This window comes from Erithacus rubecula (genome assembly GCF_903797595.1).
Source record: "Erithacus rubecula genome assembly, chromosome: 1".
NCBI lineage: Eukaryota > Metazoa > Chordata > Aves > Passeriformes > Muscicapidae > Erithacus > Erithacus rubecula.
In genome coordinates this window covers 73,138,286-73,162,925 of record NC_136658.1, presented here as the reverse complement: position 1 = coordinate 73,162,925, position 24,640 = coordinate 73,138,286, and the positions used below count along the sequence as shown (strand labels likewise).

The 24,640-nt window shown below is 34.9% G+C and overlaps 1 protein-coding gene across 8 annotated transcripts in view; it reads left to right on the top strand.

Annotated features, from left to right (window-relative positions):
- Positions 1–24,640, top strand: part of NBEA (neurobeachin) — a 451,247-nt gene that overhangs the window by 328,922 nt on the left and 97,685 nt on the right. The window lies entirely within an intron of this gene.

Here is a 24,640-nt window from a genome sequence, read left to right as displayed (position 1 = left end):
TACATTTAGACAGGAATAGTTGGCTATAGGGTTTTGGACACCCATAAAAATTACATTTTAAAATGCTCAGCTCTCAGTGAAATACTAATGTGATGTGTCTGAGGAAAGTAATAAGAAATAATTTAAAACTTGTTCTGTCAACCTCTATAAAAATGGGAAACTATTTTCAGTATGGGATTGAAGTGAGTACAATGACTGATGAAATAAAATTCTTGACTATACAATTTTTTTGTAATGTATGCCTCCTGTGGTGACTATGTTTCTTCAAAACCACTGCCTAATTTTGGAATAAGAGGTTTCAAGTAGCAACAAATAGGGTGAGGGCATGTATTTTTTTAGGGTTTTTTTTTTTTGTTATTTTTTGTTATTTTTTGTTTTTTTTTCTTTGTCACCCCATCTTTTAAGGCTCTTGCACAAATTAATATAATAAATTAAATCAATTTGAATTGTATGACAAAAGTTGTTTTGGAGATATTTGGGCTGTTCTGAGCTCTAGATAGCCAAGAGGATCAGGATAATACGAGATTCCAAATGCCACAGATTTTGGTTCTTTATTACTTGATTTCTTTAGGTCAAGGAGCTCCCAGTCACTCGAATATAGAAACATTTATTCTGAGTACTGTATGCCATGCCTGGGTAAAATAGGGTGTCAAAAGGTAATTTAATGTTAAATAAAGCTTCTGCCACTGATTTATAATATGTTGTCCTCCTGACTGACCATTATGTGTATCTGTTCAGCACATACCAGCTTTTTGTTTAAATACTCTGTTTATCTTCAGAATGGTATTTAATTTTATAATTTCAGCATCCTACCTGAAAAATCCCACTCTACAAAATTTACAAACTCAAATGAAGAATTGTAGTGGTTGTGAAATAATTACATGAACATGGAACCTATTTTATAGGTTTGTTTATAGGATATTTAGTGCTTGACAGGCTGAAAAGTCCTTTATTCATTCTTCAAAATGAAACTAGTGAACACCTTCATCTCTGCTGAGTAAAAGTGCTATTTGGCTTCCTGGTATATCTTTTTATTATAGTTTTTCTTTTATGCTTTGGAGCATAAATGATCTGCTGGGAAAAGAAAAATATTTCAAAGCTGCAGTGGCAGAATTCACAGGTTGAAAAAAAAGTGAGTTTATGATTGGTATTACAGCCAGAACATTTATCTCCAGAAAACCTGATGGAAAAAAATTAAATTAATTTAATTTCTTCATTAAGGTGTTTTCCAAATGTACATATGGATACTTGTATGTAAAGAAGGTACAGCCTTTGAGGTCTTGGAAAGTTAGCAGAGAAGGCCTTAATATCACAAACCTTCAGCCCTCTCCACCTGGATTTATATAGCTGTAAGAGAAAAGACAACAGCATGATTTATGCATCCATGTAAGTTTCCAGGAGATCACCCAGTCACCATTTCATGCCAGTGTCACAGAGATCTGAAGATGTGAATGGTAATCAGGCTGTTCAAGCAAAGCCTAAAAATATCTGTCGGGTTGGAATTTTAGATAAACAGGTTTAGAAGTTACATAAAGTCAAGAATTAAATATTGCTTTCTTTGTAGTAAGTATGTATTCCATAAATTCAAAAAAGCAATGAAGCTTTAAGGGCTGCTAATCTAAACTTTGAGATTCCTGTATTGGTGTGTACATTTTAACTGCTATTTAGTGTTATACAAATGTTTTCCTCATTTTATAAATTACATTTTTGACTGTTTCTATGTGCAAAACATAATGTCTATTGTATATATCTATCTATATTGAAATATGAAGTTATTTTTCTTGTAACAAACTCACCAAATACTTTATTCATTTTGTTTTTCCTTCTTATTTTTAATGTGCAAAACAAAACCTAGTTTTACTGTAAAAGTAACTTCATTATAAAACTGATTAGATAGTTGTCCAGAGCAGTGTTAGAAGCCAGCTTTATTCCTTTTGGAAGGCCTATCTACACTTTTTGTGTATAATGAATTTAGTTCTATTGAAAGGTGCTGGATTGACAGCCCTGAAGACCGAAGTCCTTTATTTATGCATGAGCAGCAACAGTTCTGCCTTTCCCACACTGCCCTCCTGATATGCTTCACCCATGACCTGAAGGATCCCCCTTAAGGGTGACAGCTTAGTAGCCTTCTTACCCATTCACTCTCCAGTCCTCTGCTGAGAGTGCCAACAAGAATGCCAGGGTGTGGTGCCTTTTTGCTGTGAGCATTTGATAATTGTTTTTCAGGTTGCAGTGGGCATCTCATTTTCCATAGATTTTTGAAGAGCAGTCTGAGGGTGTCAATTCTCAGGCTCTTTGGGGTGATGGCAAAGTAGAGGTCTTTCTTAAGATAATTAAAGGGAAGATCAGGATTTGGTTCAACTATTGTATGTAGTCCAGTAAATTAGAGTTAAGGTCTCTAGTCCATTACCAATTTCCTGATTGAGCTAGTCCTCTAGGACTTTTACAGCACTACTAATGTTTTTCAGACCCTCTTTTTACTCACTGGAAAGAAAGAATGCTTTCTGCATGCACAGGTCACAAATAGCTCAATTTTCTTCTGCCTTACAAATGCAAAGCATAACTAATTTGATAGTGGACTGTACGAAGTTTAATTTGACTCAAAGGCCTTGTGGTTTAAATGAGTATGTTTCTGATCTCATTTATGGTAAACTAATTTCAAATTCCATTTGAGTGATGCTAGATTCATATGTGGGCCAAAACACTGGGTTTGGTTCCTCGTGTATCTTATGTACTGGATGTAGGTCGCTAGTCCTTTCTGAGACATAGGATACAAATGTATATGTAGAATTATAATGATAAGATGGTCTAGTGCTAGCAGAAACTCTTAACTTTTTTTTCCTGTAATAAACCTATTTCTCATGTTTGCATCAGCATTTATGTTGGAAATAAGTGCATCTGAATTGCCGTTCAGTTGCCCACTTTTGCATGTATTTTGTACATGTACAAGGAGTTTGGTTTCATATTGCTAGTTATTCTAGAAAGTAACACACACATGTTCAAATAAAAGAAACAGCATTAGAAAAAGAAAGAAAAGAGTAACTGCTAACTTCTGCTGAATATTTTCAGTATTTAGTGGAGTATTGAAATATTCCAAACTCAAAATAAGAATACAAGAGTCTGTGCACATGAATAATTTATTTTAGAATCCTTAATGGATAATTTAAATGTTTGCATAAGATAATTCAGTTAGATATATACATTAAAGTCATTAAGTGAAAACCATGGTTCTATATTTCAGAGTATAAGAACTTACATTGTATACACACAGATACATGCAAAGCCCTCATCATATTGCTAAATGTTATCCATGGCTCTTGGAGGGGGAAAAAGCTTCAATTTCAGCCTGATTAATTCATATTGTCAAAATTATTGTGTTCTTAACAACCTCTGTTTAAAGCAAGCAAAAGTTTTAAATGAAATTATTTTAAAACAGTTTAATTTGAGTCTGGAAAATACTTTTCATTCATGTAAAATAATTTAAAACAACAGCCAATCTCTTTATGAAAAAGTTATTCAGCTAGAGAAAAAGTAGATTAAAATACCTAGTCTCAAAGTAATTATCTCAAGGGCTGTAAGCTCCTGAAAAACACATTTCATTTGAGAGCATCACTTCATAAAGTTGTTTATAATACTGAATTATTTGCTAAAAAGTGTTAAAAAATAATGGTAAAACAATTAAATCATATGGCAGTATTATAGCGATTATAAGTTATTTTTCTCTCCTGTGTGCTCATTGATAAAAAAAAATTGGGGAGATAGGAGAAAAAATATCTGCATTGCAGGAAGGCAATAAATGAGAAAAAAAGTAGATTTTAATTTTATATCAAAGAAACCCTTGAGGTGGAAAGTTAGGGAAAGCTGCATTGGTTTGTAGCACACAAAATGTCGCTTGAATTTTGCTGCTCAGTAGTTTGATATACTCATTTGCTGATGCGAAATGACGAGGGCTTAGAAAGCAGGGTTTTGTTTTTTAGCTGTCTGCAGACCTAGTGGGGCCTTACAGAACCCAGTCAGCAGGTCATTAACTCTGGAGAAAACAGCTTGCATTAATATGCTCTAATCCGGTATAATTAGTCAAATTACTGCACGCCGACCGGCTTGTCATGTGTTGTCAGATTTGGCATGCAGGCAGGATCGCCAGGGTCCCTCTGGAATGCCACCCTGGATCAGGGAGAGGGGCTCGTTTGTAGCAGTGGATTTCTTGATGAGGAAAGCAAATGAAATCAGCAGCCATAGCCCCACAGAAAAGAAAAGAAAGGGGAAAAAACCTTGACAATAAAAAAAACCTGATCTGTTATCATTTTGTTGAGAAATAGGGAAGTCATGTCATGGGAACCATTCACAGCTGATACCCAGTCTTAGGAGCAGGAGCTGTTCAGTTTCCTCTCATAACTTCTCTGTATCTAGCAAAAGTGGAGATCCGCTGTACTATATAAGATTAGCATTCATAAAAAGATTTAAAATAAATAATTACAAGAGGATCAGCTACAAATTACCCACCACACTGTGACACAGATTATTGAACTACCAGCGTGTGTGGGTGCTGGTGTGTGTATGTGTGTGCTTGTGCGTGTGCATGTGCCCCTTTTTCCAGTAGGGGAGGAGGTTATTAAACTATAAAAGGGCCATATTAGCATAAATTTACAAGAGCTCTTGTTCTGGCGGCATGATAAAAACCTGTGTTACCTTTGCATTAACACTGAATTGCTTGTTGTGCTTTTGGCAATGACAGATAAGTCAGTGTAATTCCCCATCGCAACGGAAATGATGCTCCAGATTCCAAACGCATCCTGAAGATGTCACTGACAATAATCTTCAAAGAACGGCCAGTGAAAGTGGGCTGTATGTTTGCAGGATGATATACTGCAAATGACAGGAAGAATTATGTGAGTGAAGACGAATCTGTAACATATTATTAAGCAATTTCACGAGAATAACAGGGATAAAAGGATAATGGATGAGGGTGTCATTATTACCTTCATGTAGAGGGAAAGCAAAAGCAAAGGTAGAGAGACAAGATTAATTGAGGAAGGGTGAAGCATTCATTGCTCATCAGCTCTTTTGTACTCTCTGCTCCTGAAATTCCAGACAAAAAAAAAAAAAAAAAAAAAAAATTGCTCAGGGCTGCATTTTAATGCAGCTGGCAAGCCAGAGCTGAAAACTGACAGGGCACTTTTTAGTCACCTCCCTGCTTCCATAAACACACAACGGCTATTACTCCTGGAGTTTTCCTGTGATCAGAGCAGTAAACTGGTGGGATGTTCCTTTTTTTTATCACAGCTACTGTTTTTAATTGTGCTTCTGAGCTCAGCAGTTTTATCTGTTGATGGTGTGGAACTGAACAGGTCGTTCCCTACACATTGTTTGCATTGCACAGTTGCAAATGGAAGCAGACTGTACATAATAGATGTCAGCAGAGGGGCTTCTTCTGAGCACAAAGGCAAGCTGGGGTGTCCTGTGACATTAGTGACAACATAGTGTTATGTCAAGGCATTGGGGTTTTGCAGGTTTTAATATACAAGGTGAAGAAACAGGAAGTCATTTGGCAATTGTGCAGTCCAACCCTGCAGTGTTAACTCAAGTATAATTCCTGTTGAAGTCAAGATTTGCTTACTCAGAGAGTTATCACTGGGTCAATAATTTCAATTACCATCTTTATTTTCTATACATTTTTCATGTAGCAGCTGATTTTAGCGGGAGAATATAACTGATTCTGTAGCAGCAGAATATAGTTTTTAAAACATGCTATTTGCTTTTCAAAATCTTGATATAAACTACAGTTTTAAAAGTCATTATAATATTGTATAGATACAGAATAATTTCACCTGTTAATGACATTATCTCTGGGTACATTTTAATTTAAAAAAGGAGTGTCAGAGACCTAAGAGCATATAGCTATTTATATTCCGATTATGGATTCTGGGGTTTAAGCCTTCAAAGATCAAAATATTGAGCCTCCTTGATTTTGTTTTCTATTTTTATATAATAATAGTGGTTTATTGAAGTGAACAGTTCTTATTTGTTTTATTTTTCTTAACTGATTAAAATTATTTCAAAGTTTTGACAGCAAAAGAGAAGGAAATAAATTAATTTCCTTTCTGCTGTCTGTTAGGGACCTTTCTGGTGTAAGGTAGATGGACTAAAACCTCCAGCTTGATAAGATAGAAGAAAGGGGAGGGGGCGGGAAATATGATTGCTATTTATAGAAATAAAAATTTGGTTTGATTTTGCAAAGTTGTGTGTTTCTTAGACTGAAATGTTCCCATATGGTGAAGGGCATATCCAGGATTTCAGATAGAATAGCTAAGGTCAACAGCACAGGCCTAGTCACTGGCAGAGTCTGGAACTGAGACACTGTGGGAGCAGGATATCATGGGTTAGATTGGGAGGGGATTACATTGTATTTTAGTAGATTTATCTCTCATTGATAAATATGTGTGTTAAAAGTGTAGATAGCAGTTTTGTTCAGCATTGTTTTGATACATTAGCACAAAAATGAAAGACTGTTTCAGCAGTGTGAGTGTTGAGCTGCACAGGAATTAAATGATGCTGTGAGGAGCCTCACAGGACCATAAGACTATTCTGGTTCATTAAAAAGATTTTCTTCAGCAGTGTACAGAATCCCAAGCACGCACATAGCACAGGATCTATTGCAATAATGTGCTTGAAAAATGTAACTTGGAAACTGGGTCACCTCACATGCAGAAGACATTTCTGTGCTTGATAGGTCAGATCATGTTCCTTTTTGAGGGTTTTACTTTGTCCTAGTGAATAGTACAGTTGCCATACAGTCCAAAGTCTAAAATCACTGCCATTATCAATAAATAATTATCAATAGATGATCAGTGATCAAATAACCCTTCTGAATTTTCCTATTTATGTTCAATGGTGTTGTTGCTAATGCAAATTCACACTGCATAATATATCTGACTGGAATATCAAATTCAATCTTTTATTTTATATTTTAAATTTAAGTTTAAAAGGTATTGACCTATTGTAATTAGACCACAGTGGTAGTGGCTAGACTGCTTAACATCAGTGAAGTCTTTTCCCAAAGCACATAGTAAATTTGTGGTTCTGTAGGTAGATACAAAGATTCTGTTCCTAACATCCACCTCTCTTGTCCTGAGGAAGAGAATTCAGTTGGTCCATGCCCTGCTTTTCATTCAGCTTGCCCTATTCTGTTACAGTATTCAGCAGTGTAATGTCTTGCAATAAACTCCTGGACAACTGACCCCGAATCATGGAGAAAGTGGGAATCAACTGTGTTCTTCTTGTCCCATCACTGCTTGATTTAATGTTTGTTTGACTTTATTGAGCCTGTGTGTTACAAAGGAGTGAAAGCATTTGGCCTCCAGAGATTTTAATTTGATATAACTAGCAATGCTCAAAAGAGCACAGCAGAATTCTTCATGACTGTATTTAAACTAAGCTATGAAGAAATGTATTTAGCTTTGCAGTCAAAATGCAAACAAAAACAAATCTGCAATTTTTTTCCCTCTACTGTTTCACTTACCAGTCTTTGGAAAATCCTGTACACCTCAATTTTACCAATTCAACATGTGGCCTTAGGTGGCTTACAGTCACTGGGGACTTTATGCAACCAGGAAAGAATCCAGTTTGACAATGAGATTCTTAGATGAGTTTGCTTGACTCATCATTATAAAAGAAATCTCATTCTTTTATGCACAAATCATTCATACATGGGCCGAACTTAACAGGGTGGAACCCATTGACTCTGTAGAACTGTTTTTGTAGAAAGTTTTGGACAAGTATCTGAACTGATGTGTTCATACTAAACTGAAGATTAATTGCCCAGGGAATTCCCTTGTGCAGGCAACCAGAGGGATGTTATGACAAGACACAGTGATGCCTTCATTGTACAGCATCAACCCTTTTCAGAAATACACCTTTCTGTGTATTTACAGAATGCAACAATACTGTAAAAGATCAGGATATTATGGTTGTATTCAGTCTATCCAATGGCCTACCTCTTTCTTTTATGGCTTAATTATTTGAAGAGGGGGATTTGTTCACTTTCTCTCTCCCTGTTTCCTTGTGTTTAGTGCTGCTCCCCCCACTTTTTAATTATGTTTCTCCAGTCAGAGTCTCATTTAATCCAAAGCTGCTGAAATCAGTGGAAGGATGTGGAACAGCTTCAGTGGGTTTTGGATAAGACACAGTCTTGGTAAAATTCTCATCAAACCTTTTGCAGTCCAACGTCCATGAAAGCCCTTGGATATTAGTTGGTTCTGGAGGCATGAGTGTACTACCTTCCTCATCAAACAGGGTCATTTATCACTGAAGAAAATCCAGACAGTTAAAGAATACAAGTTCCATCTAACTTGAATTATGTTATTGCTTTTACTACCAGGAATTTTATTTGAAGTGTTTGTTGAGATATATAATGTTTCAGTTCAATATTTTAATTTCCCACTCCTTGCCCTCTAGTGGACAAAGGAGCTCATTATTGTCATATCCCAGCACATCTGGGACAGTTACTGCCAATAATCAGGTTTTTCTTTTTTATAAAAATTGATGTTTTCAAGTAAAATATATTTTGGGTTGCTTTACTTTTAGTTTGTCTGTACTGAGGTAGGAAAATATACTTCCTGGTGTTATTCACTGCATGCTTCTACAAAATTGGAATGGTTTTAGGAGTATTTTGCTCAGTCTGATAAATAAAGATCTCAGCAGGATCAGACAGACTCTTTCCATATTCTAAATTTTTAACAGTAGGTTTGAAAAGTAATTTCTGTGGACTCATTCCACTATAAAATGGCAAAAAGTATTTGAAATGTTTGGATTTTTATAGAGCTAGTTGACATTGTCCATTATGAAAAATTTATAGTTTTTCATAAATATTAAAAATACCCAAAGTTTTCCTGCTGGCAGTGAAAGCTGTTCCAATAACAACCAATTGATTTTTAAAAAGCTCTTCCAAGAGTAAGATTTTTTTAAAAAAATGCAACTTGACTCTCTTATCCTCCATGGTAAATATGCTATGATGTAATGATGCAAGGGACAATGTTTTACAATTGTGTTGGAAGGTTGAAATGGCCAAAGGGAAGGTAACTCCATTCATGAGGCATTTCACAAATTATTGTGGCCTTGTTTTGTTTATGTTTCAGAGTCTTTTAAATTAATCATACCATGGGCACTTAAGGATAATTGGTTAATACCAAGCAAGAGAAATGCATATATTATTTCTCCTCCCGAAGCAAAAAGGCTTTTTTCTCAGCAGTTCCTTATACATGGGGGAAATTTTCTTTCATGGAACAAGCAAGTAAGGTCACTATATAGGTTCCTGATAGTGGACAGCTGTGTGTCAAAACCAGTTTTGACTTTATGAAGTATTTCCAGATTCCACTTCAAACTTCCAAAGTTAACAGCTGTAAGAGCACTCAGTATTTTTGAAAACAAATAAAAAGCAACATTAATATTTATAATATTTCATGTGTCTTACTTAAATACTGCTTCTGGAATGACAATATTAAAAAATTCTCTTGTATTTTATGTAGCGTTAAATTTTAAAATTATTTCTACTAATTTGTATAAAATGGATTACTCTGTCAGCACTGCTGACACAACTCATTCAATTAATTTGGTGGGATGGCATAAAAATAAATATAGGAAAAAATTTCTTCCAGTGCAGGCTTCCTCTCCCTGATTCTGCTATATATTCATTTTTCCAAATGATTTTTGGCAGAAAAGGAAGGCAAGTGATTGTGGTAATTTTGCACTGCTCTACATTTTGGAAGTGTGTCCTCAGCCTTGTCCTGGCTTCTGCTCTGCCTTCAAACAGAAACACATCTTTTAGTTAACATTTGAGAGTACAAATTGGAAAAATTGCAAATACACAGAGGAAATAATGCTTTTCAGGGGGGTTGTATGGTTTTGGCATGGACAAAAATTCTCTACTACTACTACATTCAATGGATATATAGATTTAAATTACTGTAGTGTGCTTGACAGAGATAGCTAAAAGTGAATATAACATTATCATAAGATGTGGTGATTAACATTAAATTTGGATAGAAGAATGTTGGATGCTTATAATGATAGAAAAAAGGTTAATATTTTAAAGTGAGGCTAAAGGTTGACAGGAGAAAAATTGAGTTAGTTTGCGAAAAAGAAATTTGTTTCTTTAAGTGAAAATTGGGGTCAAGAGGCCAGCACTCTCTGCTTCAACATGAATGAAATAAATTAAATAATACTACCATAAGGCAGCAGTGTATAAGCTAATGATTAAATGGTACATGGTGATTTTGAGAAAGATGCTGTCTATGAGAAAAAATCTGTAGGAATGCTCTTTCAAATCAGTGGGTTTGTTTAGTTTATTTATTTCCCTTGTTTTAAAATAGAACATATTTTTTCACTTGGATGTTTTAAAATGTATGCAGCACCTTTAATTATTAACAAAAGTGGTATGCTGATTTTCAGAGAAAATTACAACTTTAATCACTTCATTCTAGCAGAAATTTCTGGCATTTCATATGGATGTGCTTTTCTGTAGCTCTTCATGGCCCAACTGGTGTGAGAGATTAGGTGATATTTTACCGTCTTAAATCAACAGGAGTTGACTGTGTTTCTTTGGTCCCTGTATATGTGAATAAAGATAAGATATAGCACCAATCTGTAACTAGTCACATACCAAAATATACCAAATATAGGAGATAGGAAATCAATCAGTGTCCTTTCCTTTCATGTCAATCTATGCCTTTGACTGGCACATTTGTGCAGCTAGTTTACTATCATCATGTCCAGAATGGCTTACCATTCTTTCTCTAATAATAGGCATATTTTTTCTTCATTCTCTTAAACAAATTAATTTTTAAAAAATCATAAAGGAAAAAATGGGTCCTGAATGTGGTTCTTATTTCCTGCTCTCTGAAGGATTTTTGCTGTCTGGGTAGCTCTTTGTCAAAGTATTAACAGTTTTCCAGGCAGCACTTGCTTTTACTGTCACACTTTTCAGATTTTTAAGATGGATAGGGGATTATAGGTTCAATTATATTTACATTTATATGTATGTTCCTTGCAGAAGTGCATTTATATCTAGATTGGTAACAGGAGATATTTCCTTTTGTGTGTATGCAGCAACCCTTTTCTGTTTGACTTTTTTCTTTCAAATCTGAAGATTGATTATGAATAATGGTCAGCTCTGCTATGTATCCTCCTGCATGAGTTTGCAGATTGAGTCCCTAATGGGGTGTTTTAGGCTTTCCTGGAAGGCTGAGATTCACCACTTCTCCCTGGCATTGTCATCTGCATTTGTATCTGGCATCAACTTCTTTTTTCTTTTTATCTACTTTAGCTGTAGTCTGTAATTGTGAAAGAGGTGACTCCTTTTTTTTTCCCAGGGAAGCAAGATGATGCCTAATTGGATACCTCGTACCTCAAAATAGGGGGAAAAAAAGAAGTCTTATTTGCACTCAGGTTTAAAAAAGCTAATGAATCTTACTATTTTGGCCATCTCATTCATAGAGAATCAGGATCTCTGTGCCTTTAGTCAGCATATATTTGGCAGCTGAATCTAGATATTACCCTTCCGTCTGGGGTCAGAGTTTGTCTTAAAAGAGTTATGTATGAATTTTCTCTAAATTGTAGCAGAGGGTCATGAATTAGTGTCTAAATGTAGCCTTGACAAGATTATTATAGTCTGTATTTCATGCCAGAAACAAAGATGAATAGAGATAGCAAGCTTTTAAACAGACTTTCTGACATCTATAATGTCAGCAGAGAGTGAATGAATGGCAGGATGTAATAACAAATCTTCATTTTTTATTATTTTATAGGGATTAAATGGGCCTATGCTCATTCATAATTTCTTCCTAAAATAATTACTAAATACTACATGAATCACTCATTTTCCATCCCAGTTCACTTTCAAATAATGCAAATTGTTTGCTGAGATATACACACACACTAAGATACATGCACTGAAAGATAAATATACTGTGATTTATATTTAGGAGTAGATAGGATACATGTAGTTAATACTTTGCATATTAATTTTAGCTGAATGTTTATTTTTGAAGTAAATTTATGTCTAGACCTAATAATTTGTTTTAATGCCTTTTGGGGGAATGACTTTTTCAAGTTATTTAAATATTAATTTTCAGCCTCTCTTTCTATGGATTTACTGATTATTAGATTTCTGGAACAGAGATCTATGTTAGCAATTTTTGATTATTAAATTTCTGGAGCGGAAATCCGTGTTGGCAATTTTTGAATGAGAAAGACAGGATGCCTACCAGTACACTACTGCCTGTTCATCATAGCCCTTTTGAAGATACGTGTTCAGGGTTTTCCTTTTTGTTTATTCACAGCCCACGTGCAGATAGGAAAGAACCAACTGTGTTGAGGTTCTAATACTTTTGTTTAAATTGTTATTTTTATTTATAAATATTCATTCAAATTTCAGGAGCACAGTCTTACCACTTATATTGTTTTTGCCCCAACAAGAATACAAACCATAGAGTGATGGCTATGAAGAGATAAAGTGTTCAGTGAGCCCAGTTGCTTTGAAATAATAAAAGCACATACCATAATTCACACATTTTCATAAATACAGCTCCACCAATGGCTGCAGGTAGATTTATGTCTATATACATATTGGAAAAGAGTGTGTACGCACAGTAGTAAATGTAGCAAAAGCGTATCCAGGTGCAACAAATACTGTCTTGTTTTCACTTTTTTTTTTTTTGTAGCTGCTGGCATTAATGTCTGTGTTGATCTTATTTGTGTTAAAAGAAAGACAGAAATAGTTCCACTAAAGGAAACCAGCAAGCAGTGCTATAGCAGCTTTGGAAAGCATTCCCTGCGCCCACTCCCTTTCCCTGTGCCAAAAAAGGTTTGTAATTGAAACAAAAAGCATTATTTCCATCCTGGTTTTTTTTTTTTTTTTTCCTTTAATTTGCTCCCCCCCTTTTCCTTTTCCTTGAGCCCATGCTGTCAGGCTGCGAGCGCGCAGTTATTTTCTGGTGGCGTGATTAGATTGGGGCTGAGCTCTCCAGCTGGCAGGCCTGTCTGTGACTGGCGGCGGCCTGTCCCCAGCGCTTGTCATCTCCTGACATGCCTGACAGGATGGGGACAGCAGCCACAGACAGGTTCATTAGATGGTGTTTTCTACAGCTGGGCTAAAAATAAAAAATAAAAAAATAAAAAAATAAAGTGGGGAGAAAAAAAAATAAAAAGGCCATGCTTTGTCAAGGCCCAAGCTGTGGGGGCCCTTCTTGTTGGTTTAAACCAAGGCCTTGTTTTGACAAATTCTGATCTGTGCGGTTTTTAGATTTTCTGACACATTTTTGTTTTCTTCCCCTTTGGCCTGCGCTCTTTGCACTCTGCCTTGTTGCTGCTTCAAAATCCTAACGCTGCCTTCCCGGGAGAGCAGGGAGAATGCTTGTGGAGGGCTTGGAAGAAAAATAGAGCTCTACAGTGAAACAGCAATAAGTGTTCATTTCCATGGTGATCAGCCCAATGGCACAAAAAAACAACCTTGGGACTCTCAATAAGCCAATTACAAGAAAGGTTAAGGGGTTTATAGTGCCAGAAACATGCCATCTACATGAGAAAATAGTATCATTACCAGCAATCTATGCTGTTAAATACATTGCTGTCTGGTGCTGCCAGAAACATAAGCTGTTTATGTTATTCTGGGAGTTTTGGAAGCTGCTAGAGTTTTCCAACAGTGTTGTTGGGCTTTGGTGTAGTACTTAAAAAATCTACATGGTTAAATTATAGAACAGTTAAAACCAGTAATAAAATGATTTGAAAGCATTACACATATTGGATGTCACAGTGTTAACCAGATGGGTTCAGACTATGAATTTCCTACAGATTTGTATCAGATTTTCACTTTAGATTTTTATCATAAAGACAAAGGATTTGTACATCATCTATAATTAAAGAATCTTCTGTAAATTTTTTGAATATAAAAAGATAATACCTCAATTTTTTTTTCTATTGCAATTATGAAATGCAATTTGATGCCTTTAATCTATGAACTGGTGACTGTAGATTGATTCCAGGACTATCTGCTGTTTTTCTTAGGGTGTGTCATTTTATTCTGGATATTTTAGGTAGCTACAACATGCTGGAATGTGAAACTACTAGCTACTGGTGGAAAAAAGGAAAATATTTACTATTTTGCTTACTTTGCCCTTCTCCTTAGGAGTGGGGAGAGTATTACTGCTTTTTTATGTTTTCTACATTTAGCTGCTTGCAGTGTGAGCACTGCGGCTGCAAACCAAGCCCTTCATTCATAGAAATCCTACCACTTACCTTTCCTTTGTATTGTTAGTTACTGCTGCTTTAGTTCATGGTCTCTATGACAACTGTTTAAATTGGGATGGGCAACTGTCATCTGGAGTATTACTGAAAGAAAAGTGTTAGTGAGCACACAGTTCCATAGATAGAGCATTTCAATATAATCCAATTTTAATTGAGCTCCAGAGACTTTGATGTGCTGCCGAAGGTTGGGAGAGAGCTATTCCAGGGAGAAATTAAAGCAGCCCGGCAAGGCTTCACTACTTCAGACTGTCACCATTTTAAATAAGCATTAGCATCAGACTTAACCTTCCCCTATGAAAGATCTTACTTTTTTTCCCCCTAGGTTTTTTATTTTTTTTTCCCCTTCAGTATGTATAAAGGCAAAGACACTTTCATCTTTTTATATACATTTCTATATTCCCTTGATTAAGTTTGAAAAGCATGTACTGGACCTGAGATGCATCTGAGGCTGTCTATTGGACCTTGTATTACAGTTCATAGAAAGAAGTCAAAGCAGAGTGGGGATTATTTTGCAACAGTCAAATGGCATGTGTTGGATTTTCTCTCTAAGACTGCTCTCTAAGAGTGCTCTCTAAGAGTAACTCATCATTATACTACAAAGTTGAGTGGGGACTTATTTTAGCTTGGTTTGATCATTAATTCCCTTTAATGTAAATAAGGAAGAAAAATATTTTACTGTAGATTCTCTGACTGAGAAAATGAGGGTCCTTCTATAGCTAGTTACATGTCTACTTCTGGGGTTTTTTGTTGTGCTTGCACAGTTTGTTTCATGCATAATAGGCAAAAAATAATCATGTAATAGAATAACAATTAAAGTAGAATAACATAAAATTGAAAAACATATAAAATAGAATTGGAATAGAATAAGAATTATCAGACTTTGTTTTTGCACAGTGAGGGGATTAGAAGGTGACTGTAAACTTTTGAACTGTTGAATTAAAATGTTTGCTTCATCTAATTAAACTGTTACAATCCTTATTGTACCATTTTCTTTTTCTCTTAGAAATGCATATACATATAAAAAACTCTAAAAAGAATGAACTTTATAATAATATGGTAAAACTGAGGATCACTGTGTATTTTCCAAAATATTAATTTACATCAGACAGCATTTCATGTTCGAGAGCTAAGACACTTTTTTACATGACTGATTTTCCTGGCTTTGAATTCACCCTCCCCCACACTCTATTTTCTTTTTCCTTTTATCTTAATATCTTACTTGGCTTTCAGCAAAAGTGAAGCAAATTTGTGCGATGCTGAGATTGGTCTCAAAAGTCAGCTTCTACTTCAAGCAGTGGCATTTGGGATACTCAGTTGCAAGGAAAAGATGCATCTTGGGAAATCGAGTCTATTAAAGATAGATTGTTACATAGGGTGCTTGTATTCTTTAAAAAAAAAATGATATGCTTTAAATTCTGACTTAATGGCAGTAGAAATAGAACCAATCACAGTACAGGCAGTAATCTTAATCTGCCTATACAGGTATACAAGTTGATAGGGTTTATTATCTTCTAAAGTAATTAATTATAAAAATGGAAACATCTAATATCTTTCTAAAGCAAGAGTTGAATCCCATTTTATTATTTTTTTTATTAAATAAAAGTTAAGAAGCAATAATTGAGGCTATATGAGAGAACTCTTTTTGACTGGGATTGGCACACTTTTTCACAGTCCTGTAGTACCCAAAAGTCCATAAAATTTAAATACCTTCTGTGTTAGAGCAGCTTGTAGTGGATAAAAAGTGAGACACATTCACATAAAGTACCTCTGCATGCTGACAGGTGTTGCAGTAATTTCATACTGGGAACCTGGAGTTCACCACAGGAAAGCCAGTGAGTATGCCCAAATTTATGGCATGCAGGTTTGCATTCCAGTTGGCTAGAAATCCAAAGAGGAGGGAACTGTATATCAAATATGCTTTGTGCAGACATTGGAAGACTAAATGCATTCCCCAGAATACAATTTTAGTACCCAGCTGAGTAGATATTCTTAATATTCTTCCTAATTTTCATGAAGATTTTTTTGTGCAGGATTAGACCTCCCCAAACATTTTAATTATATATAAATTTGGCATTATATTGTTGAAATTAAAAAAGTTGATGGTTAGGTGTGGGAAAAGAGGCACAGAATATACAGAATGCACATACAAAATAGAAGTGTAAATCTGACTCCATTCATTGAAAGAAATATAAAAGTAATTTATGGAGTTTATACACACAGCTTACATTTGATACATGTCAATATTTGTAGTTTATATATTTTGTGTGGAGTTATTTGCCAGTGCTTAGTTATGGTATCTGATAAAAATATGTTCTTTAGAACAAGTATATAATAATACTTTTCCTGTAGTATTAAAGCAAAATAAATAAAAAGTGTAAACTAATTAAATTATTATTGAGTAGCAGCAAGCAGTTTGCAAACACTCTGAGTTAAAATTCTCAGAAGAAACATTGCTATTCTTTCCTTGCACAGACTTAGTAATATTAGATAACATTCTGTATATAATACTGAAAAGTTCAGCAGAATTTTGGTTGCTTTTGGAGCCCTGGATTAGATTTTTCCCAGTGCTATAATTTCTTGTCTTCTCCAGCAGTACAAAACAAACTCATCTGAAGCACTTTTTAAGTGGATGAATAGAGAATCAGTGGGCATTGCAATATATTATGAAGGTACTTTGATGCATGTTCACCATTATTCACAGGCTGTGTAATTGTGCTTGGGGACCTTAGAAGTTGACATAACATAGAGTAGCCCTGAATCTACTCTAAATCCACACTCCAAGCAAATAGATTTCCAGGAGTCACTGGTGCTCCACACCCAACCCTTTCTGGCACAGCTGAGTGCTCTGGGATGACCCTGCTTGAGCAGAGAGGTTGGACTAGGCAGCCCACTATGGTCCCTTCCAACCTGACTGATGTTGTGATTCTTTGAGTTGTAGAATTTCAAATTTCTTGAGGATTTTGCTTGACTGTTACAAACTGTATTGCATAAACTTTGGGGATAGTGAGGATGTTGTAGATGTACAATATATATCACTGAATAAGCTAATGTATTTCTTTTTTTGGGTATAAAAAATAATTCTAAATCTATTGCTAAAATTTCAGGAGTGCTCTAAATATTTATTCCTAAATATTTGTATTAATGAAGCAGCTTTTGTATTTGAAGTTCAAAGCAAAATATTACTGGCTTTTGATCAATCTTATAATGGAAGAGATATTAGGAACATAAAAAAATGAAGCCTGGTAGTAGAAAAAAATTATATTCTATTGACTTTTATTGATCTTAAATCATGTGCATTCTGCACTGAATAAATCAGATGTGAAACTGTTAAAATACAAGATGCTTCCATATGTCTCTTGCATGACATTAAGTTCACATCTATAAAAAGAGAGGCATACAACTGTCTTGCTACCATCATTTGGTAGAAAATGGGTAATGTTTAGCAAAACCAAATATTTACACTCTTCCTAAGACCAAGTATAATACCTTCAGTTATTATAATGTTACTAAGTTCTGATATGGTGCATTTGATACTTATGCTTTTTTATTGCATTGCACTTTTGAATAAACATATGCAAGTTCTGAGAAAAAACAAACAAAGCAAAAAACAAAACAGTGAAACAAAACACACAGAGAATTTTATGATGGCTTTATTCTTGGGAAAGAACACATCACATATTTAGGGATAACATACATTCTTTATTCCTCAAACTGTTTCTATGGTTTTTTGCTTCTGCTGCAACTTTTCTCAGATAAAACTCTCACAAAGTCTGTGAAATCCACCAAGAATACAAATTTAATAAAGCTGCATTTTTTGTCAAATAGCTATTTATTGAATAACTCTCCTGCTTTGGTTTCAACTTAGAAGCATTTCTTAACACTGTGTTCTCCCTCAATTTGCAAATATTAAAAGTTCTTTCAATTACCTTACTTTTGCTGAGGAGAATTGACCATTTGAGAGAAAAATCTGCTCTCCATTTTTATTCCTTAAAAAAAAAAAAAATCTAGTTTTGCTCAGATCATATCAATTTTATGTCTTTTTTGGCATGCCCACTAAACTGTAATTTGTGCGGTTCTAATTGAATTAATTTGATTGCATTTCACTGCTGGGGCAGAATTGCTCAGAGCAATCTGAGTCTGAGATCACCACTCCCATGTTTGGATTGATCTTTGAGCAGGAAATGTAGAGTGAAAATGGAAACGTAGTTCTGTTAACATTTCTCACTAGATTTGAGTCTGATGTCCCATTGTTGCCAAAGTCAACAAAAAATAATTTTAAACCTTGTGAGGTAACTGACAATCTACTTCAATCCTGTGGCTACCAGAACTAATTGTGTGATTTTGCCCCATTATTTGCTTCTTCAGCCTCTGTGTTTTGAGTTGGGCTGTGCTCTAGCACGGCTTTAAGTGCCACTAGAATATTCTCCTGCTTCTCCACATGTTCTGTTGCCCCAGCCAGCACCATCAGCTTCATTCGTGGTTTTAAAATTCTTAAATCAGTGGAGCCTCTGCTTAAAATAATAATTTCTGAATATGTTTGAAAGTAGAGCTGAGAAAAGGCCTCTGCCTGCCTTTTCTAAGGTGATAGTGTCTAAATCTTCTGCCTCCTTCTGATGCTGTTCTTCCCAAGAATGTCAGTCTATTGCTGGCATTTCAGGAATTGCCTAAATTGACAATCTGTTTTTATGTTGCATAGAAAGGAAACTGTGCAAAGGCATAGAGATCAAGATTAATGATAAAATAATTATTATTCAGAATTTTGTTTGCACTTATCTTGATATTTAAAATTATGCACTGGTGTTGTCACAAATGCAGTGTTAGAAATGGTCCATTTACATAAGATACTGGAGTAGGGTTTGTATTTTTGCTCTAATTACTTTGCTGCAACTACTTCTTGAAAAATCCCAATATCCTTTCCATTCCTTGCCTAAAACACAAAATCATAACATGTGAAACTATTTTGCTTACGAAAAGAGGAAACTGGCCTTCAAGTGGACCAACTTCAAATAATTTTTCAGATGACTGCAAATGAATGTGGGAATAAGAGCATCTGTTACTTTAAGCTGAGTGGGCATTGTTTTCATGGATAACCAAGTGGGTATGCTGACCAGAGAAATGGAATTTAGAAAAGGTTTGGATGAACAGAACCTCATGTTTCAAGACAAGGGGCCTCTTGAAAGCTAAAAAAAAAACATTGGAAGTAGAAGTATAAGCTGAGAATGTTTGGCAAGGAAATAAAGTCCAAAACCACAAAAATAATATCTACATTTTTTAGATCCCTGAAGAGGTGGAGAAAAATGAAACAGGAGTGCCAATATTTTTTTTTTAATGAAAAAAAAACCTAAAAAAAGATTTTTAAAACTGATGTGAATTGAGAAATTATAATGGCACATAATACTCATAAAGCTCATCCTGCACAGCATAAAATTACAAGAGCTACTTGGAGGAAAGCTTTTAAGGCTTACAAATAAAGAAACATTTTACACAGAACCATATTATAAAGAAGGGGAAAAGAAACCTTAATGTAGAGGGAAAGTGAGAACATTTTACCAGACCAAAATGTGCAAAGAAAAAATGAGAACAATGTTTTGGTGAGATTTTAGAACTGTTTAGTAGGATTATGGGAATTGAGGCCAAGATGTTCTTAAAGTCACCTAAGCGTATGAAAAAGTGGTAAGAAGTCAATGAAACACTGGGACATTAAATTCATTTGTCCTTTTCAATTGTCCTTTTTGTATATTTACATTCTCTGTTTCCCATTTTAGAAAAGCAAAATACGTTTCATTACTTGAGCTTACCTGATTTTGAATTTTCTTAATAGATATAACTTCTTTTTACTTTTGTCTATTTTGAGATGATATATCCCTTCTTGCAGTGAATACTTATTTTCCTGCTAAATCCAAAAGTTGATCATTCTCAGTACTTCATCAAACATTTTGCAGTTTTAAAATGCTTGCTCAATATAGTATTTCATAAACCCTAGGAGTGGGATTCCATGCCATCAATGTCTGTCATCCCAATCTGTATTTAGAGTACATGAAGCAATCACACAGTCTGCCGTGTACTTATAGTGAACTCTGTGTTGTTAGATTGTTCTGGAGAAGAAAGTTTGCTGACCTTAATTCAGAATTTCACATTTTCCTTGCAACAAATTGTGATTCTAGACAACTCTGGTAAAAGGGAAATCCAAATTCCTGACAGGACAGAGTGATTTTCAGTAATCAATTCCATGCATTTCTAACCTCTAAAAGCATACAGTGATGCCAAGCTATTTTCTAAATGACTATTTTGTACCTGGGCCAGGTGCAGAACCACATTGCTGTGGCTGGCTGTAGATGGCACTCTGATGAAATAACCAAACACTGTGATCTGTTTTTGTGAAGTCCTCCATGTTTTCTCCACCATGGAGCATGTTCAGCAAAGGGCAGCAGGGCTTGTGAAAGGATTGGAGAACATTTCTTGTGGGAAATAGCTATTGTGAGAGCACCAGAGGAAATGTTCTTAAACTGAGACAAAGGAAATTCAGATCAGATATTAGGAAAAGTTTTTTCATTTTTTTTTCATCGCTCATCAAACATGCCCACAAAAATATTGACAAATATATGATACATGCATTTTGCAATAGATGTAAACAAAGCTTGATAAATGTTACAAGTATCAATTGACACTTTCACTGAGAAAGCAGGTTAAAATTTAAATATCCTGAATTAGAAATGTGATTTCAAAAGACAAATTATGAACTTCCACTGAAAACAGTGGATTCAATTGCACACATAGTCATTAATGAATCATGCCAAAGAGCTATTTTAAAAAAGGAAATATATAAAAATTCTTTGCAACAGACAACAAAGGTGATCGTTCTTACCAAAAAGTTAGTGACTGATAATATATAGGATTCTACAGGCTGTTTCCTTGATTTCTTTAAAGCACCTGATTTTTTAATTGCTTCAATTCCAGAAACAATAATCAAAAGAAAAGGGCCAGAATGTCCGTTTGCATATTGTATCTGGTGCTATGAGATACCAAAAAATAGTATAGAGCAGCAGAAATGAGCCTCAGGACTTCAGTGTTCCTTCTATGGAGATAATCTACCAGGGATTCAAGCAAAATAGACACTACTATTTCTGGTCTTCTGGTTAGTGCAGAATTCCAGCTGTTAATTAACAATTCATTATCAATAATTCAATACCTACTGAAGAATGTTTATGATTAAAAATTAATTGACTCTTAATTGAAAAGAAAAAAAACCTTTATTACATCAGAAGTAAAATTAAAATAATGAAGCCCTCATATCTGATCCAAGTAGAAAAGCACTTCAGTAATGGTTCTGCTTTGCTTCTCTAGAACTTTCCATCTGCATCCCATGCTGCTTTACTAACCTAATCTAAATAAGTGCCACCAAGAGATGTTTTTCCATATTACAGAATCTTGAGTTTTAGAGACTTCTCATTTCCTTATTAGGTGAGAGCTTCATCTTGCTGCAATGAATTCTAGCAAATTGGTATCTTTAAAACATACAAATATTCCTAAGTGAAAAGGTTTTACAAGGAGAAATGAGTTTCAAACCAAACAGCTGCAGCTGATACTGAAATGGAAAAGTGTGCTTAGTTCAAATGTAGATATTGGCTGGTTGCTTTTGTTTTAATAAAAACAGATTATCTGAGATGTATCTAGAATTCTGGGCTTAGTCATGATTCTTCAACTATTAAAACATGCCTAGGCAGGAAGTCTTCACAAATGTTTTTAGGAGAAAAGCTCATAAAATTATAAAAATAATAAGTACTGACTCTAAGTATAAACAACAAAGTGTTGGAACTCATGGAAAATTTGCCTTTAGAAAACTTAGTAATGTGATTTGAGTCTATTAGTGAAGAGGTTATTTCCATGGTTTTATGAATAATGAAAGATACAATACACACAGTCTGAAAAATATGTAAAATAGCCAGGATTTCATTCATGTCCTATGAGAAAGTGAAATGCTAAAAATCATCTTGGAAGGGGAAAAAAAGTGTATGAGCCTTAAAAGAGTTCAAATTCTGAATAATAAAATTTGATTTGGCTATAACAGCAATAAGAAAGAATTCTGCTGCAATATCAGTAATAACTGCTGTAAATTGTAGATATCTAATAATGGGAGGTTTAATGCATCACATGAAAATGGTGTAAGATGAATGTTATGGAGGATGGCAAAAATGGGTAGTATATCTTGGACAGGAAAACAGAAATACTAAAATAATTCAGATAATTTGATAATGGCAAGATAATCTGATATTTGTAGGACTAATAGACAGTTAAGAAGAGTGTAATTGAGGACATTAATTGAATTATAGACTCCTTTCTTTCCTCTGATTTCCTATTCCATTCTACTGTTTTACTGGAGTGCTATCATATGTCATTCATTTCTTAGTGGTTTGAATGTACCTCTGTGTAGTTGCAATTCTTTTATACTTAATCAAAAAAGAGGAGGAAGTAAAAGGCAAGGAGTGTATGATTGGTAAGCAATGTGCTTTTAGTGTTTATCTATAATAACTAAGCTGTTGTATATATCAATAAGTCATAAATGTATTATTGCAAATTATCTAATATGTTAATATATAGAAAATATTTAATAGGAAACATTTATCTTTACAAAAAAATAGCTAGAAACATTTTTGATACAAAAAGTAGTTTCCTGAAGCATGATGCTTTGTCAAGGAGCTAATTCTTTGGCAAATTTACTGGCTGCTGTAGATCTGGTTACAGCTATGTACATTTCATACTCCTCCCTCTGAGAGACTGTTCTCATGTTTTAGCATTTTAAATGTGAGTGGTTTCCTCCTCATTTTCTTCTCTTTAATTTGAAAACCTATGTATTTACCAAAATTGTGTATCAGATAGCAGCAGAATACATTCAAAGAGGGAGAGTGCTTAAGTCTTCACAGTCATTGTTCTTATCCACCTGAATTTCACATAGGTGATACCAGCGGTATCCTATCATCTGATCTCAATGAAAGAAAATCAAGGAAAATTTGGTTTATTTAGTTTATCAAATAGAAGGCTAAGCAGTAAGTGGATCTGATCTTCCACAAGTCTGTAATTACCAACACAAGGAAAAGTTACCTGATACTAGAAAGCTCACAGACAAAAGTGTCACAAGATCTGTCAAAGTAAAAATAAGGTGCAGATTTTTAACCACTGCAAGAATTTAGTGTATAAAGGAGCATTCCACAGGTGACCTGTGGCTGAATGGAGGGAGCACATTGTCTCTTGCACGTGTCTGGGTGACCTCCAAAGAGTCCTTCCCTTCTTCCAAGCTGTGTTTAACTAATGTGGAAAGCTGAGGTGAATGGAACAGTGTGATCAGCCATAATGCTGGTCTGAGTTGTGTCTGTAACTTACTCTCATGTAGATGTACAGGGAGAATGCTTGGTTCCTCTGACTGGTTTCTGTTGAGGACAGAACTAACATTTGGGTGCTTTTCCGTGTGCTGAAGCACTTTTGTGTTGTTGCTGTTATTACCATCCTCTCTGAAATGGACTCATCATGGTTATGAGAAAAAGGTTGTACACCAAGTGCACAAACTTAAATTAGCTTTTTCATACATGGAGACGTGTTACTCACTTGAAGCTGTATCAGCGAAAAGATTGAAGAAACACAATTTCCATTTCCTCAAGCATGAAGGTTCACTGACAGCAGCAGCATATGGTCTCCCTAACATTTTCCTGTTCAGAAGCTGGGGGAGGTCGTGATTATGGAAAGTAAAGACCTCAGCACTGCAAGCTGGTGTATGACAGTTTTTGTGTACCTAATGGAGAACAGGGAAATTCAGTCTCTTTAATCTGAAACATTCTTTGTGCATTCCCTTTAGGGAAGGTATTCACTATATTTCTTTGTTTCTATGAGGCTGCATTTCTCTCAGTGGCTGCAGCCTAGATAAAGGCACAGTCTGCAGAGCCTGGGGAATGCAGATGAATGTGGTGAGGAACCCAATCCCAAACAACTGACTCCTCCTAGGAGTGCCATGGCAGAGCTCACCTGAGCAGAGATGCAGGGCTGAAGGGAGCCTGCCAGCTGATGAAAAGGATTGAGAAAAGATTGCTCCACAGTGCATGATACAGATGAGGCAAGTTAATAAAAATGGCATCTAATTAAATTGCGTCTTTTTTGTCTATTTCTTGAATATCCAGAACACCTGAAGAAAAGTGAAAAAGATTATTTGGTATTAATATCTAGTCTTATATTCACACACTCAACTGAGAGAATTTAAAACAAGAAAAACAATGCTAATTTTTCACTATTTTATTTTAAAATATATTTACATTAATTTAAAAATGCAAAATTAAAATTTTGTCATTAAAATGGT